The sequence below is a fragment of the Tenrec ecaudatus genome, chromosome 17 (genome assembly GCF_050624435.1).
Source record: "Tenrec ecaudatus isolate mTenEca1 chromosome 17, mTenEca1.hap1, whole genome shotgun sequence".
Taxonomy (NCBI): Eukaryota; Metazoa; Chordata; class Mammalia; order Afrosoricida; family Tenrecidae; genus Tenrec; species Tenrec ecaudatus.
The window spans coordinates 50,389,965-50,407,664 of NC_134546.1; the positions used below are offsets into that span (position 1 = coordinate 50,389,965).

The 17,700-nt window shown below is 43.2% G+C and overlaps 1 protein-coding gene across 4 annotated transcripts in view; it reads left to right on the forward strand.

The window, feature by feature from the left end:
• The window catches only part of MTHFS (methenyltetrahydrofolate synthetase), a 55,794-nt gene that overhangs the window by 25,500 nt on the left and 12,594 nt on the right, over positions 1-17,700 (forward strand). The window lies entirely within an intron of this gene.

Here is a 17,700-nt window from a genome sequence, read left to right on the forward strand (position 1 = left end):
CGTCACTAGCTGCATGGTCCTTTTCTTGTTCATGAGGCCTCTCGCAGGCATTTGGAGACATTCCCAACATACATAAGGCATCCTTCCCTGATTTCTAATTTCTTTTTTTTTTCTTTCTGATTTCTAATTTCTAACGGGTATTTCCCCTAGTTTATTTTTCTTTGCTCCTTTCACTGTGAACGTCGAAAATCATATGTGTATGTGCCAAGGTCTTTGTCCTGAACGTTAAGGCTTGTTTCACACACTCACGCACATTTTCGCTTTGTCTCCTAGTAAGATTTCCTTTGTGAACAGCAGATACTGTGTTACTAATAGATAATATTTGGGGCTTATCTGCAAATGATTGTGGCACTCTCTTCAGTGTTTGTGAACCTCTTTCCCCCAAACACACACAAAACACGTTACAGTATGTGGAAGTCTGCCAGAACTGGAATAATGCAGGATGTGCTTTTTCTTTCTTTTTTCACTCTAAGAAGCTGCAAACACCACCCACAAAGATACCCTCTAGTCCATATGTTGAAGGCGGCAAAAGAATTAGGCAAAAGGAAATAAGGAATCAATTATGGACTGTCTTGTTATATGATATTCATTCACATTTATGACAATAGTGAAAAATTTACTGCCTGACTATTTTGTGCATTAATGATGCATATCTGACAGTCATGAATACTGAGTTGTGAGACAGGAGTAATGCTGCCTTTGATGGTGCGTTAGACTCGGGTTTCTAGAGGAAAGGACCCAGTGACACTCATATGTAGATATAAGAAAGAACTCAAGCCAGAAGATCAAGGAAGCAGCCCAGCCTAGCCCAACTCAAGTCCATGAGTCAGATGCTAGATGGCAGCCCCTCTGGACTTCTGCAGCTGCCAGCCCCTGAAGTAGGAAGGTAAGGCGGGAAGCAAGGAGTTCACTGGCTAGTGGGTGCAAAGTCAGGTAGCCCCAACGTTGGCAAGGACATGGCAGGGTGTGAAGCAGAGCCAGGAGTTGACGTTAGCTTTGTTTTGCACAAGGATGTTTGCGTGGTTTCCTTCCCCCATGCTGCCATTGCATGCTGGGGATGTGGGTAGAGGAAGGCTTGCTCAGTATACCAGGCAGAATTAGATTTGCCTGCATATGGCAAAACCCCCAAAGAAACAGTGGGTTACTTGGTAAAGAAGTGTGGGTGTGAGTGTTGGCAGTCAGTGGCTGTCACAGCAGCTCCATAGTCATCGGAACAAATCTTGCTGACCATGCAGTTTGGTCCAGGATGGCATCTCAGGCTTCAGCTCCCAAATTCACAACCTAGCAGCAGGAAGAACGAGGAATTGATTGGGAAAAGGAACATCTCGTCTCCTTTAGGTCCCATTTGCTAAACTTTAGGCACAAGGCCATGTATGGCTTTCAAGGAAGCTGAGAAAGCTAGTCTTATGATGGAATCATGTCCTGCTGGCAAAGTTTTGGTTCTGTTACTCAGGAGAGAGGGAAGAATGGATGTTTAGTTGGGCAACCGAAGGTCGTTGTCACCCTCAGTACAAGACAGGTGTGTGATGCTGTTGATGGTCCTGGACTGCCTTGTGGCCGGAGAACCTGTCAGAGTCCACACTGTGAAGGGTAGTGTATGTCATGTAAGTGGGTAGGACTTAATTTTTCAGGTCCTGGTGAGTTAATTGAAGGATTTAATGAGAGTGACATGAAGATTTTTGTGTGTTGGGAAGACTATTCTGCCAGTCCTCAGGAGGACAAACTCGGATTGATGAAAGGCCAAAGGAAATAGGAAGGAGTAGGGTATCAATTGAGAATCTGATGGGATGGGATGGAATGGATGAGAAATGACAGCCACCTTGCAGATGTGCTCTTCCTCTGACCCACATCCACAGCATGGGGAGGAAGGGTGCCGAGAGCACATCTCTGGGTGAAGCAGACCTGGTTAAATCCTGGCTCTGCCTCTTTACTGCAGCCAAGTGCTCTGGGACTCACTGTCCTCACTCATTCTAGAATGGAGAGGAGGGCATGCCTTCTGCCCAACGCAGACTGTTTAGTCTCCAGGCATCCGTGACAGCCAGTTGAAGTTGTTGAGGGGCAGTCTGGCCTTGCCCTCTCAGTGTGGTGCTATGAAAAGTGACTGGGAAATACATGGGGGAGAGCAGGCTTGATGGTGTGTGTGTGGAAGATGGAGGGCAAAAAGGAGGGGGCCCATAAGGAATCCAATTTGAGGGGACTCAGGTTTTAAGAGAAATACTAGCTGTGTAGGCCAGGAAATAGGAGATACTGGTTCAAGAGAGCTCAGTTTATGGTTGTGGGTTAAACCCTGAGATGATAAACAGGGAGTGTTCTAGGGAGCCAAAGAGGCATTGAGAAATAGGGCTAGATCAATGTTAATTTCTTTTTTGGGATGAGTTTTTCTAGGGTAGATGTTTTTGAACAATATTTCCTTAACCTTAAAATTAGAGACTAAAAGTAAACATGAGCCTGGAACGGGTTAAACTAAAAAGAGAAAACAGAATAATCTTTAAGTATATAGAAATAGATGTTAACAATTTGCTACATTTAAAGACTTCGGATAAAGATATGTATAGATGTCTATATCGAACCTCTGTTTTTGATGTAGAAAGGGAAGGATAACATGATAAAGGGGTGCTGGAATAACGCTGTCCCTTGGCGAGACACTGCTTCATTAGGGCTGATAGGATCGATGAGAATAGGAAATTAGAAATACAAGATGGCCCTGCAGCTCCCTCATCAGCTTTTCCAATCTGTCCTTCCAAGGGCAGTCATTCGCTCTGTAGTTTTAGCTACATGTTCAGTTAGTGATAAACCACAGATAAAAGCAGATCTTCCTAGCCACCTCCAGGTTCGATTTGCCTCTTTCATGTTGCCTTTGTAGGCTTAAGAAATCAAATGGAACACTGCTGAGGGGAAAGATGTCTTTATCTGTGTTGTGTGTGTCTTGGTGGTAGGAAGGAGGCATATCTATACATGAGCTACAGGAGCCTTCAGAGAAAGGGGTCATCCTGAGATGTCAAAATGGAGGGAGTATAAGGGGACTAAGACACAGCTTGACCAATCTAATTTACGTTGGGCTCTGATAGAGCAAAAGCCTTTCCGAACAGTAGCATAGTAACATATTCATTAATAAGAGTGATCACGTGTCCATGGTGACTACTTTAAATTGGTGTAGGGAGGAAACACCTCCTTTCCTCTCTCAAGCTTTTCCCTAACTGTGACCGCTGTTAACATAGTGTGTGATCCTTCTACATCCTTTGAAGAGTTTATACAGGTAGGATCTATGTACTGTTCTGTATCTTTTATCTCCATTTGTTAATAAGCCATAAAGTTATTTTCATTGTAGTACCTCTAGATCCGCCATCTTGTGTGCTTTGGGCTGTTAACCGGGAGGTCAGCAGTTCGAAACCACCAGACACTCCATGGAAGCTAGTGGAAGCTTTCTATTTCTGTAGAGAGTTACAGTTGATCAAAAGGATCAATTCCTAGCAGCTCATTTTTATGTTTTTATAGCTGTTTCCTTGAGGCTTTCTGAAAAGGCTATGTCATTTTTTTTATATCCACTACCAATATAGGAATATTTACTTTTTTGGAGAATGAATTAAAAACCTAACGAATACACAGTAACTGGCTACATACTATGTGCAAAGACATGAAAAGACTCATGAGGCTCTAGTCTCTGGTCCCAAGGCCTTCGCACAGGGAGGATGGGAAGCATTAAGTTGGGGGGTATTGGTTTCATATAAAGTGGGTTTCTCCTTGTCCTGTTGCTTAGTGGCTCAGTAGACATGAGTAAACCCTTTAATCTCCCCAAGCTTTTGTTCCTTTGTTTGAAAATGGGGATCTTAACATTGGCTTCACTGGATTGTTAAGAAGATTAAATAAGATAATTTGTATAAAGTATTTTTGCAGTGCCTGGTGCTGTTATTGTTAGGTGCTGCTGAATGAATTTCAATTCCTAATGACTCCATCGGGCAGAGTAGATCTGCTCTGTAGACTCCTCTTGGTTGTAATCTTCATGGAAGCAGATCACAACATCTTTCTCCCGCAGAGTTCGCGGTGGGTTCAGATGGCCAACTTTTCAGCTAATGCTAAGCACGTTACTGTTTGGGTGACCAGAGTTTGTTAGTACAAGGCTTACCACACAGTAAAGTATTTGATGAAGATGAGGTGCAAAATAATGGTGGGGCTGGCTACTATTATATGTGACCTGGAGATTGCAGTCCTGCACTGAGGATCATAATGGTGTGCCCAGAATGTGTGGGGACCTGGATGGAGCTAATCTCTACTTGGATGTGTTGACGAAGACATCCGAGGGATGGTTATGTCTGAGCCATGAGACTTTATGAGGAGAAAATAAGCCCCTTTGGAAACATTTTTTTCTACAGATAACGAAGTTGCACTCCTACAGGAAATCCACTAACATCTTGAAATGATTGGTTACCATTCTAGGAAGAATGTGGCATCTGTTGCTGCTTGGATTTCCACCTTTAGAAGTAACCTTCTTTTGTCTCACCAATGTTTCTGTTTTTATTTTGAAGAGTTAATCAAAAGGATAGTTCTTCAACTTCAATTTTTCTGCTTCTTTAAAAATTACAGTGATAATACAAGTTCATTATAAAAACTATTGACGAGCCAGTCAGGGTGCTGTGTAGCAACGATGAAACATACAACTTTCCTCTAGTTCCTCAATGCTTCACTGCCCCCGCTCCCTGCCACTATGATGATCCCAGTTCTACCTTACAAATCTGGCTAGACCAGAGGATGTACACTGGTACAGATAGGAACTGGAAACACAGGGAATCCAGGGCAGATGATCCCGTCAGGACCAGTGGTGAGAGTGGCAGTACCAGGAGGGTGGAGGAAGGGTGGAGTGGAAAGGGGGAACATATTATAAGGATCTATATAAAATCTCCTCCCTGGGGGACGGACAACAGAAAAGTAGGTGAATGGAGATGTCGGACAGTGTAAGATATGACAAATTAATAATTTATAAATTATCAAGAGTTCATGAGGGAGGGGGAAGTGGGGAGGGAGGGGGGAAAATGAAGAGCTGATGCCATGGGCTTAAGTGGAGAGCAAATGTTTTGAGAATGATGAGGGCAATGAATGTACAAATGTGCTTTACACAACTGATATAAGTATGGATTGTGATAAGAGTTGTATGAGCCCCTATTAAAATGATTTTAAAAAACTGTTAAATATGTAATATTTTATTATGTATTAAAATTTTAACATATTTTATATGTAATATCAATATATTATTTAATATAAGCCTTTTACATATTTTAAACCATTCTACTTCTTTTAGAGTCAATTCTAACTCATAGCATCCCGACAGGAAAGGGTAGAACTGCCTCTACAGATTTCTGAGAAGGTCACTCTGTATAGCAGTTGAAAGCCACATATTTCTCTTGAGGAGAGGCTGGTGGTTTTAAACTGCTGACCTTGGGGTTAGCAGCCAGGACTCCCCTACTTCATTTATAAAGAAACTTTTTTGCCCATTTTCCTGAAAATTTACTTTTTTAAATGCACGTTTTCTTTCTAGTTGGTAATAATTCTTTATTATAAATGATGATAAAATATTAGCTACTTTATACTGTGAAAAGCTAGACGTGTGCTGTAAATATTGTTGTCTGTGTTGTTTTCTTCTTTCGTTTGTATCTTTTTAGGGTGTGGAATCTGGATGCTTTCCATTTTTATTAGTGAACTCTTCAACTTCTCTTTTGTGATTTCTGCCTTTGACTTCATTTTCAGAAGTGTTTTTTTTTTACTCTTGGGATTATAGGAATCTTCATCTGATACTAATCATGTATTTTATTTTTTAGATTAGAATCTTAAATCCTTTTTGAATTTCTATTGGTGCATGAGGTGGGAATCTAGCTTTTCACAAATGTCAGCGAGGCCTCCCTAAGCCATTTAGTAAATAAGCTACCCTACCCTTTCCCTGCTGGTTAGAAATGTGCTGAGTTCTTCCCAGGGACAGCTGTGAAAGCAGGAACCTGTCAGAAGAGGAAAACTCAGACATTCTTCCTTGTTAGGGAGTGATAGCCAAGTGGTAAGACATCACCCTTCCAAAGGTGGAAAACCTGCGAGACCCAGAAAAGCAGGGCAGTCCCCTTGAGTTCTGGGTTTAGGGACTTCACTTTTTGTACTTGAGATGTTTTCTGGATGCTCTTGCCCTCTCTGTTGATCTGCGTGCCTATTCTGGCATAAGTGTGTTGATGTTTTGGTTAATTGAGCCGTATAGTGGCTGTTTGATGCATTTTAATATCTGGTAGCATTAGTCTTGTCCCTTTATACTTTAACATAAAAAAATAGCTGCCTATTCTTAAAGATTCATGTTTTGAAATGAACTTTTAGACTTACTAAACTCATTTCAGCGTTCTTCCAGTGAGGGAGAGGGCTACAAGATCTTGATTGGAATTGTGTTACGATTATAGATGAATTTTTTTGGTAGGGAAGAGGGAGTAGATTTTAAAATAATTTTCAGTCTTCTGTTCCAGGAATATGGTATACCTTCTCATTTATTCAAGATATTTTCAATGCTACTTTATAAATATTCTTTCAGTCATGTTTTCACAGACTTCTTAAGTGTATTCCTAATCAATTTATGCTTACTGTTTGGAATACATTTTTCTCCCGAACTCTGTTCTCCAGCTGGCTTGTATAGGAAAACTGTAGACATGGGCAAGTAGGCTAAAATTTCCAAATGGAACTAGAAGTCTTTGAAGTACATCCAAGTGCCATATAATGTCCATTTGGGCAACCTCCAACTGTATTATTTCTGTGCTCCCAGCCTTTGTGAAGTTTATTATGTTATATATTTTAGGTACAATAATAACAAGTGAATGATAATTTGGGGCATGAGCTTAAACATTATTATTGTCATTGCATTATTATGTTAAAGATGTTTTAGTGGATCTGGAAATGTTTAATTTTTTATGTATAGAAAAGTGCAGTATATACAATAACTAGATAAAAACTGTACCTGCCTTTTCTGACTTACATTGAAATTGGACTTAATGACAGATTTAGGAACAGAATTTGGTTGTTAAGAATGGGTTGTCTGCAGCCCCCCAGCCCTACAGAAGAATTCACTTCAGTAGACAACACTGAAGCTATAGCTCAAGGAGAGGGACACGTCTGATCAGGGCACACAGGAGCAAATGAAGGGAGAGGAAGAGAGAGTGGAACACATCCTGGTCCACGAAGCCCTGAGGACGATATTCCCACTCAGAGCAGTCAATGCACAGAGAGGACCATAGGTCTGGCCTCACTCTGAGACACAACATCCCTCACTGACCCATAGGACTTCCAGGGACAACACTGGAGACACAGTGTGGGAATTGCGCCTGATCTGACCCTAACACTGAGGCGAAACACTAAGGGTGAGCAACAGAACAGCAAGGGGAACAGAGCAAGGAAATCCCCAGGGAATACCAAAAATAGACTTTGGGGCCAGGGGATGGCACCCCATCAGACACGACTGGAAAACACTCCTAAAGGTCAACAACCAGACCTTGAACTATTTACAGTCTTTTTTTTTTGTCATTGGTTTTTAGTTGTTTTGTTTTTCTCTTTCTTGTTTTTTTTAATGTGTGCATATTATTATCTCTGCAGTTCTATCTAGATAAGATAGGCGGGATAAACAATCTGGAGGAGAAAACAATGGGACTGACTGTTCCTAGGGGGACATGGGAGAGGGGGACGGGGTGGGGAAGGAAGTGGATGTTAATAAACCCAGGGACAAGGGAACAACAAGTGAGCCAAAATTGATGGCGAGGAAGGTGTAGGAGGCCTGGTAGGGCTTGATCAAGGGCAATGTAACCGAGAGGAATTACTGAAACCCAAAAGAAGGCTGAATATGATAGCTGGCCAAGAAGAAAGTAAAAGAAATAGAGGAAATAACTAGGAGAAAAAGAGCATTTATAGAGGTCTAAATACAGGCATGTACGTATATAAATATATTTATTTATGACAATGGGGAAATAGTTTTATGTGTATATATTTATCGGTCTAGTATTACGGTAGCAGATGGACATTGGGCCTGTACTCAAGTACTCCCTCAAGGCAAGAACATTTGTTTCTATTAAACTGGCATTCCATGATGCTCACCTTCCCGCCACAATCGCTGAAGACAAAGCAGGTGCATAAGCAAATGTGGTGGAGAAAGCTGATGGTGCCCGGCTATCAAAAGGCTTGAAGATAAACAAGCGGCCATCTAGCTCGGAAGCAATAAAGCCCACATAGAAGAAGCACACCAACCTGTGTGATCACAAGGTGTCCATAGGATCAGGTATCAGGCATCAAAGAACAAATCATACCATTGTCAATGAGGGAGAGTGAAGAGTGGAGACCCAAAGCCCATCTGTAGGCAACTGGACATCCCTTTACAGAAGGGTGGTGGGGAGGAGACGAGCCAGTAAGGTGCAGTATGGCACCGATGAAACATACAACTTTCCTCTAGTTCTCTAATGCTTCTTCCCCCACTATCATGCTCCCAATTCTACCTTACAAATCCGGGTAGACCAGAGGATGTACACTAGTACAGATAAGAGCTGGAACCACAGGGAATCCAGGACAGATAAACCCCTCAGGACCAATAAAGAGAGTAATGATACCAGGAGGGTAAGGAAAAGGTGGTCTACATGTAACCCCCTCCATGGGGGACAGACAACAGAAAAGTGGGTGAAGGGAGACATCAGACAGTGTAAGACATGAAAAAAATAATAATTTATAAATTGTCAAGGGTTTGTGAGGGAGGGGAAAAACGAGCTGTTACCAAGGGTTCAAGTAGAAAGAAAATGTGTTGAGAATGTTGGTGGCAACAAATGTACAAATGTACTTGGCACAATGAATGCATGTATGGATTGTGATAAGAGGTGTGTGAGCCCCCAATAAAATGATTTTTTTAAAAAAGGGGGTTGTTTGCACAGTCAGTCACATAATGTCCCATTTTCATAGACTGTTGGGAGTTACTGTTAAAAGCTATTTTCTTCCAAATGTTCTTAAATTCAATAATATTTAATCTTGTAAGCAACTTGCACCTTTGATATTCCAAAGCGAGGTATCTATGACTAGTTTTATTTATTTATTTTTTTAACTAAGACTAGGTTTTTAAAGGCAACTATCTGACTTTTTAAAAAGACTTCTTGGGTGGACGAGTCGTTTCCTCATTTTCCAGCAGGTGTCAGTGTTTCACACAGTTATTAGCGTGAGGTGATGGTTTTGTTTGCCTCTGCAGTTTCATGCATCTATGTACCCGTTTGAGTCATTTAATCATAATACCGAGGATTATTTGGACGGGAAGAGGTTTTGGATCATCTTCATCAATCCTTTCATTTTGCAATTGAAGGAACAAGTCTAGATGGGGAAATGATGTGTCCCAGGTCACATCGTCACAGAGTGAGATTGAAACCCAGCTCTCTTGAATCTCAGTCCATGGTTCTCCTTCCTAAAACACCCTCTCTGGAAATTAGTTACCACACAGCCACCAAAATCATGGCAGGAGAAACTATACATAGTCCAATATTTCAGTATAAGTTAGATCTTGAAGGAAGAAGGACATGCTATTCACTCAATCTGTTCAAGTCGGTGGGTATCCACAGTGAAATCCGAAAGAGCGAAGACTGACAGGAATGCCTGGCTTTCCTGGGTCTTGCAGGTTTTCTATATTTCTCTCTTAGTCAAAAAGATTCATGTGTTTTTTTTTAATCAGGTTTTCCTCCTCCTCGCACACTTCCTGGTTTTTGCTTGCTTTACTGTATTTAAAAATGATTCACGAATAGGTGCTAGATTCTAGGATTTAATCATAATTGGGTCTGCCTCACTGAGACACATGTGGTGACCTGCATGCCAATTCCTTCAGAACACCACGATTTCTGCTCGTCGGACAGACTGGGCTGTGACGCCTGTACTTGCACATGACCAGGAGAGGGAGGGAGGCCCTGCTTCTTTTCACAGGCCAACTAGTTAAGTTTGATAGAGCTAATGTAAACCATTCCATTCCACGTATGCAAAAAAAAAAGTACTAAAAAGGAGTCTACAATCTTTTCTAATAAACATGTGGACTAATAGAACTTTTTCTTTTTTTTGGGGGGGTCAGCATCTAGTCAGTAGGAAACTCAGGTCAAAGAGGCGCAGGGTAGCTTTGGGCAAGATCACGAAGTGGACTGCAAACAGGCTTTAGGGCACCAGCCCTTCTTTTAATTGGCTGACCCCCGTCCCCCTCTCAGTATTAGTCTTAGAAAAGGACATGGACCATTTAGCCTGTAGCGCACAGGTGATAGCTTTCCAAGGGGAGTGTGCTGAGCAGTTCCCATGCCCTCTGTCACCAGTGCCCCAGCATTTGGAGTAGCCTGAGACCCTACGGACTGTTGAGAAGAGGAAGGGAGTTACTGGGCTGAGCCTGAAAGGAAGGGTGGGACTTGCATACATAGGCTTAAAAGGAGGAGCACACACGTGGACGGCCAGAGAGTGTGCTTGTAGTGAATAGACGTTTAGAGTTTAAAACAGCTAGGTTGGAGCTGAGCTAGCTTTAGACTTTCTGGGGTACAGGTCAAAGCATGAGATTTTATTCCTCCATTATTTTGAAAGAATAAGTTGCAAAGATCATACCGAGGGGCCCAGAGACCCTGTGCGCCCTTTAGCCAGCTTCCCTCAATAGCACTGTAGCACCATAGCACACTCAGGAAGCTGATATTGGCATAGTCTGTAGACCTTATGCAGACTTTCCTAGTTACAGAAAGCGTTTTAACAGTTTCATTGGCATGTAATTTATATGTCATACAGTTCATTTGTCTAAACATATTAAGAAGAGCTGTGTCGTCACCATTGCAATCGATGTCAGAGCATTTCTTCTTTCTTGTACTCATTGTTATTAGCCCCCCATTGTCTGCACCATCACGTGCCGTAACTGTAAGAAGCTATTCATCCATTTACTCCCTCCATAGACTTACCTGTCCTGGGTTTCATAGATTTGATCAGTTTTTATGTTTCTATTTTGTTTCATAGGAGGAGACTTCAAAAGTTTGAGAGAAAAATTTCATGATCACTTACCCCATTTTTTTGGTTAGTATGTGTATAAATTTCTGTGGAACTTTCTCACAAGCCATGGGTTTGTGTCCCCACGACCACAGTGAAGATCCAGAATAGTTCCATCACTACAAACCAGCCTCTTCATGCTATCTGTTCTAAAGGTTTGGAAGAGCTTACAGGAAATCCGTCATCTGGCTGATTTAGTGAGGACGTAACCCTTGGTTTTTTTTAACGTTAATAAATCATTTTATTGGAGGCTCTTATAGTTCTTATATCAATCCATACATCAGTTACATCAAGCACAGTTGTACATACGTTACCATCATTTTCAAAATAATTTCTTTCTGTTTGAGCCCTTGTTATTAGCTTCTCTCTCTCTTTAAAAAATCATTTTATTGGGGGCTCATACAACTCTCATCATAATCCATACATACATCAATTGTATAAAGCACATTTGTACATTCGTTACCCTCATCATTCTCAACACATTTGCTCTCTATGTAAGCCCCTGGCATCAGCTCCTCATTTCCCCCCTTCACTCCCTGCTTCCCCCTCCCTCATGAACCCTTGATAATTTATAAATTATTATTTTGTCATATCTTACACTGTCCTACATCTCCCTTCACCCACTTTTCTGTTGTCCATCACCCAGGGAGGAGGTTATATGCAGATCCTTGTAATCAGTTCCCCCTTTCTACATCACCCTCCCAGTATCGCCACTCTCAGCACTGGTCCTGAAGGGATCATCCACTCTGAATTCCCTGTGTTTCCATTTCCCATCTGTTCCAGTGGAGGACGTAACCCTTGTATTCACAGGGTCTACTGCTTATTTCCAGTCCAGAGGGTTGGCTATTCAGTGCCTCAACAGGAGTCGTCCTTACATACTGTTGGTGGGTAGTATATGGGGATGGGAGGCAATTTGTAGTAAATAAAGAACAAACTGCTCCTTTAAGGAACATTTTACACAGAGTTTTGAAAAATGTCAGGAGTGACCTATTCCATTTCATTTCTGGAATCTCAAAGATCCTGTCACTCGTGCTATGATTTCCCAAATACCACTGGGGTTTTGATCTCAGCTCAGCTTCCTGAAGTCACTAGCATGTTCCGCGAGGCTGCTCAGGGCCCTGGCTTGACTTGCAGAGTTGGCTTGCTCACCCTGGCGTTGGGGCTCCATCTCCGTACGGTGTGACGCTACCCTTCCAGTCATCCTGCTTCCAGGCCATGCAGATGGGCCTTCCAAAGAGAGCCCATCAGTGGCCCTGAACCGATTCCATGATTTTCTCTGTCTTGATTCGTCTTATGTTAATGCTTGACACACCTTCCTTCTTTCTTCAACCTGTTCTCAGTCAGCTTTTCATTGTTTGTGAGCTATAGACCACTGCTTTGATTAGCTCTTACTGTACTTAACTCCTTCTTAAAGGACCTACAGCTCCCCTCTTTTCTCTGTTCTTACCTGGAAACTCTTTTGTGCCCCTTATTTTGGTTAAGTAGTTGTCTGTTTTTACACCCACTCACCTACTGTCATTGAGTTGCTTCTGACTCATAACGACCCTGTATAACACGTCCAAGACTATAAATCTTTATGGCATGCACATCCTTATCTTCCTCTCGAGGGGTGGCAGGCGAGTTGGAACCACTGACTGTGCTGTTAGCAGCTCAAAACCTAAACCCCAATACGATCAGGGCTCTTTACTTGATGCACTTCAGCTGACTAGACTGTTCAATCAGTCACTCACCTCTGGATTCCTGTAGTTCTGAGGATCAAACTCAAAACCAAGTTCACTGTCATCAAGTCAGTTCTGACTCCTGGCCACTCTGTAGGACAGAGAGCTGCTTCCGTAGGTTTCCCAAGGCTGTGCATTTTAAACAAGTCAACTGCTACACCTTTCTCCTATGGAGCAGTTGGTGGGTTCGAATCTTGACCTTTCTGTTAGCAGTCCAGCACTTAACCGACGTGCCACCAAGGCCCCTTAGTTCCCAGGAGAGGTCCATCTGTATGGTTAAGTGACTGTGTACTGAAAGGATCACAATGAATTTTCATGGAGGTGCCAAGGTTTAGAAATCAAATTCAGCTTCCTTTTTCTTGTCAGACTGCTCTGTGAGGTTTCAGCGGACATTAAGGGTTTCAAGAGCAATTGTCTCACCCACCAGGAGAAGCAGATAATAGGGGTAGTTGGAGTGAAAAAGAAAAAAGCACTTGGAACTCATTGGAAAAAGGCATTATATAAAAAGCAGATACTATTATTTTAAAGTAATAGGTTCCTTTATCTTAGGCTTGCAGTAATGGACTTTGTTCAGGATGGCACGAGGCTCATATTAGCTGAGTGATGCGTCGGCCTAGGCGTGGAAGAGGAGAGCAAGCCGGAGAAATATAATGTGCCGTGTAATTTTATTTCAGTTACGTGTTCTGAACCAGAAAGGTCGCAGGCTGTGCAAGTGCTCGTTTAACATCTTGGGGAAACAAGTGGCAGAAGCCAGAGAGGAGCCTCATTCTGCTAAGCTCTGCAGCTTAGGGAGCATGCCGCACTGTACTTATTTAGAAAAATGACTTTGAGAGCTCATTTGCTGAAAAGTGAGAAAAACAGAAATGGCTCCCAAAAAGCACCCCTAGGCCCCAGTATCTTAGGAAATTGTTCTTCACTGCTCCCTGGAGTAAACCGGGCTTTTTGCTTCTTTCCTGAGCTCAACTTGACCTGGACCTGAGCTAGAGGAGGGCCGCCCTTCGCATTTTCCCTGGTCTACTTTCCGATGGGTGCCGTGCTGAACAAGAAATGGTCTTTAAAATGGTCAGGATCACTAGGCTTTGATTCCAGAGAGCTCTGAGCAATTGAAAACGTCCAGCCAGCCCAAAATGGTACGCTCCCCCCAAATTCAAGCCTTTTGCCTTAGCTGATTTTGACACCCAGTGACCGTATATGACAGAGTAGATTGGCCACATAGTACTCCCAAGGCTGTAATTGGTACCGGAGGGGCCTCAAGGTCACAGTAGTTAAGCTCAGCTGCTAAGCCAGAAGGCGAGGGATTTGAACCTGCTGGCTGCTCCACTGTAGAAAAATGTGATAGACCTACCGCGGTGGAAACCTCACGGGGCAGTTGTACTCTGTCCGACAGGGTTACTGTGAGTGGGAACTGACCCGAGGGCGCAGGGTTTGGTTGTTGTTCCTGCTGCATCTTTCTCCAGTAGAGTGTCTGGTGGGCTCCAAGAACTGCCAGCTCTCAGACCTCAGTGTATAAAACCCCAAGACCCCAACCCTCTGCCTTTGAGCTGATTCTGACTTACAAGGACCCTGTCAAACAGAGCACAAGCAACTGCTCCCTAGGATTTATGAGACTATAACTCTTGATCAGAACAGACGGCCTCCTCTCCCATGGAACAGCTGCTGAGTTTGAACGGTCGAACTGAGGTTGCCAGCCCCATGCTTGTTGCTGTTGTTTGGTGTCGTCAGCTCCGGCCTTTGGTGACTATGCACCACAGAAGGAGACACTGCCCGGGCCTGTGCCAGCCTCACGATGGTACTCACGTGGGCTCCTTCGCTGCCGGCATGGTGTCCACCCATCTCCTTGAGGACCTTCCTCTTTGTCGCTGCCCCTCCCCAATATCAAACATGATGTCCACTCTCTCCTCATGCTGAACCCACACACAAAACACACCCCGGCAAACAGTCAACGTGTTTGAACTAAATCTTTAGACGATAAATGGAAGCTTTTCTTGACTGTTCATTAAAAACTTTGATCTTTCTGAAAGCAATGGCTTTGTTCTTATTATAAAGATAACACACACACCTCAGAGAAAGCATAAGGAGGAAATAAAATAGATGCTCAGATTGTAATACCTTATCATTTGATCCCCCTTTGGCCCATTATAAAGCCGTTTCCATTTTCAATAGTTTAAGCTTCTTTTTGATGGAGGTGTCCCTGTGTTTGGTCTGGTTGTTGTTGATTTTGGTGGTGGTGGTTTGCTTCCTGTTTGTGTTCTGTGTGGTTTTCTGCATATGAAATCTAGGTGAGGTAGGTCTATAGAGACGGTAAGCAATTGGATGGTAATTGCCTCGGGGCATGGCAAAGGAGGATGGGAGGAAATCGGGCGCTAATAACAATGACCACAAGAAGAAAATATACTGACATTGATTGTGGTGATGATTGTATCAATCTTAATGTGAATGAAAGGTTAATTGTGCGAAACAGGAAGCATAATCTAATAAAACTATAAAATAAGCTCAGAGGTAGTTTCTGACAACCACTGCCCATAAGCCCACTGCTGGGCTTCCAGAGCCACTTACTGCACTCGATGTCCAGCAGGGTCGCTGTGTGGACCTTATCAACAGGATTCTCTGGTTTGTGGGAGGATTCAGCCAGTGGGAGGGATCAGTGGAAAGGCAAAGGGTTTAGGATAGTGACTGGGGGTCTCTATCCCCGACCTTCCTATCTTTTGCTGCCTGTATCCAGAATTCTGTACTTTCTCTTCACCTTCAGGTCTAAGTTCACGGCTTCCCCATTAGTTACTCCTCTTGGCGATTGCACTCTCTCGCTTTCCATAACCCTGTTTATAAATAGTTGGTTATTAAACCTCCCCAGTTTGAATTTTCCATCCGTTTCTCGCTGAGATCCTAACCTGACTCATATAAATATATCAATCAAGTTTGACTGATTTCACGATTAAAGTGGATCTGGAGAACGTTTCTTGTCGGTTCTATTACCGGGCAAGCCACCAACCACTTTTGAAAGACTAGAGAACCTGAGTCCAGAAGCTGTGTGAGGGGACTTCAAAAAGTTCCTGGGAAGATGGGATGAACAATGGGAACTGTGTTATTTCTCCCCAGACTTTTTGAAGCCCCTTGAATGACCTTGGGTGTGGGTTTCAGCACCTCATTGATTCTTGGTTTCTCCCTCTGGTGCAAGGAGACCTAAATATCTGCCGCACAGGGTTGTTGGGAAGGTTTAATGAGGCAGTTTCGGAAGGTGCTTATTCAGTGTCTGGCTTGTAGCTTTTAAATGTTGAAAGGGATTGTAAAAGAACAACTTATTTTCTTTGCCTTGTCTGTAGTCAATTTTTCTTTTGTAAAGGGACAGAGCATTTATGACAGGTGGCTTCCTCTCACAGGTGCAAGATAGTTTATTATGAGAGCCCTCATTGCCCTCCCATTGGTTTCTGATGGACTCCTCGCGCCTGCAAATTTGTAGCTGACAGCAGGTGGCAGTAGAGAGTCATGCCCACCCTAGCAAGTGCAAACCCAAACAAACTCACTCCCAGAGAGATTGAGTAATTCAATGAATATTTCTCAGCTAATGAGTGCCAGCTGCGGGATTCAAACCCAGGAGTCTCGCTGGAATCTGGCACACTCAACTGCTGGCCTGTTCTATCTCCCAGGTTCCTGTCCTTGAAATCGTAGTAGGTTGACCTTCTAGTGATTTAATTTTTTGGTGCTTATGTAAATACAATGAAAAAAAAATTCCAACCTTACAGAGAGGCAGAGTGGAAGTATTGAGTGCACTTAACCTCTGAGCTCTCCTGACCCCTAACTCCTTCCTCCACAGGCAAGCACGTGGAACCCGTTTTGTGTTCTTTCTATTTTTTCCCTAGCCACCCAAGAAGGCTTGTTTTATTTATTCATTCATTCATTTACTTAAAAAGATAGAAGTTTCTTTCTTGTTCAAATAACAGGACAGTATGCATGGTCATGGTCAGTGGGTGAATGACGCCATCCTCCACACTTGCTTTATCTCTGAGACCAAGCTGTGCCTTCCAGTGGGAGCCGTTATCCACCTTCACAAAGTGGGAAAGCGGTCCCATCTCTAAGGAGATCACTGGGCGTTTTGTGCCTTCCCCTCCCTTTCTCCCCCCCCCCTTTCACTTTGTATCAGGAATCCATCCGGCACAGGTTTTCAGAGCAGCGCATCAGTTTTACATCACCCGTTCTCTCCCTTGTTTCAGCTCCTTCAGTGCACTCCTGACTTGCACTCACTCCTCCCGCTTCCTCCCTGTGGGTCCTGTTTCCATCCCTCCTTTTTCCAGACCCTCTGAACTTCGCCCTTGACTGTCATGTGCTGTACTGGTTATGCGTTGGCCTGCGATCCGCACGATTGGCACTTAGAAACCCCCAGCAGCTCCTTGCGAGAAAGACTGGGCTTTCTACTCTCGTAAACAGTTAACGGTTTTGAAAACCTGCCGGGGTTTGCCGTGACTCAGCATTGACTCAGTGGCAGTGAGTTTGGGTTTTTTTTCTATCCAATTATGCTAACATTCGGGTGAGTTCCGTTTCAGACCTGAAGGGTAAGATCTTAGGATTCACCAGTCTGGATCCGACAACTAACCTTGGTCGGTTTTTTGGTTTTGAGTTCTCTTACAGTTTTCTCCCACCCTGTAATGTGATCCTTTCCAGGGCAGTTGGTCATGGTAGCCAGGCACCATCTAGTTCTTCTGGTCTCAGGGTTATGGAAGTGGATATTTGTGTGGTTCATCAGTCCACTTGACTAATTGTTTCCATATGTCCTTCAGTGTTCATCTATATTCTTTCTTTTGGATGGGGAGTGACCAGTTACGTACTTGAGACCCTAGCCACTACTCCAGAGTAGGACATAGAACACTGTCTTGTGAACTATGTTATTCCAATTGACCTTGGTGTCTTCTGAAATTAAGGTTCTGATCTCCTAGCCCAGCAACTCATTCTTTCAAGGTAT